Raw genomic sequence first — 1,095 nt, forward strand, 5'->3', positions numbered from 1 at the left:
CAGACATTGTATTAGAAGTTGAGGATATAGCTTTGAGTACGCTAGTCTTTGCTTGGGAAGCTGACAGTTTGTGGGGAGGTTTGGAGGAATTAACGTAATTACGTGAACAATGATTCCATTAAATGGTGATGGTGGTAGGAGGGACTCATACAGGAGGCAGTGAGATGGATAGTAGGGGCCGAAACTGTTCTGGGGATTCAATAAGGCTGCTCTGAGGAAATCAACCCATTGCTGTGGAGAGGTGAAAGGGCAAGCATTTGAAGATCCGATAGAAGGGGGTTGACAGTGGGGGGGATGCAAAAGATGGGGTAGGGGATGGGCAGATGGGAAATGGTGGCTCATTGGAGGAGAAAAAGAATGCCCTAGTGGCTAGAGCAGAGTGGGCAAACCAGAAACTGGGTGGTGCAGCCACACAGGACCAGAGGGGCCTGGCTTCCTGTGATCAGTGGACATGGGAGAACCAGTGTGGAGAACCCAGTGGGAGGCAGGAGAGGGCTAGAGACACAGTTGGGAAAACTGCCTCTGTGGAGGAGGGGAAGGGAGGAATGAAGGCAGGGTCCACTGTATGGGGGCTGAAAGGATGGGAGCAGGGGAAGGGCCATATTCACAGACATAGTCTAGGGCCCTAGCCAGAGCTGCCATGAAGAGGAGAAGCTGTGAACCTCATGCTTCCATGTGCCGGAGTAGATACACCACAGAATCCTCAGAGGTCCTGGGAGCTAGTGTGTTGGCACTGTCTCTCTGGGCCTCTTTTAATGATGACAGGGACCAATGAGAACCAGTCTTCCATGGTGTGTTCTCTCCATCCTCTATTCTCCCACCCCAGAGCTTCCTGTTAAGTCATCAAGGGCTGGCTGGGGCTAGCTGATGCTCACCTTCACTGTGGGGCTGGCATGAACCTGACAGACATCCGGGCATCCTCTTGTTGCCTTTCCCCTCACCATCTCACCTATCACCTGGGACTACCTTCTCTTGTGAATTCTGGATCCTGAAAGAGATTGTGAGAGCTTTCTAGGGAGAGGCCTTTGGTAGGGGAAGTCACCCAGGAGGTCAGACTAAGCACCTCAGGAGACAGTGGAGTGGCTGGGGCTTCCC

The sequence above is a fragment of the Mustela nigripes genome, chromosome 6 (genome assembly GCF_022355385.1).
Source record: "Mustela nigripes isolate SB6536 chromosome 6, MUSNIG.SB6536, whole genome shotgun sequence".
Lineage (NCBI taxonomy): Eukaryota > Metazoa > Chordata > Mammalia > Carnivora > Mustelidae > Mustela > Mustela nigripes.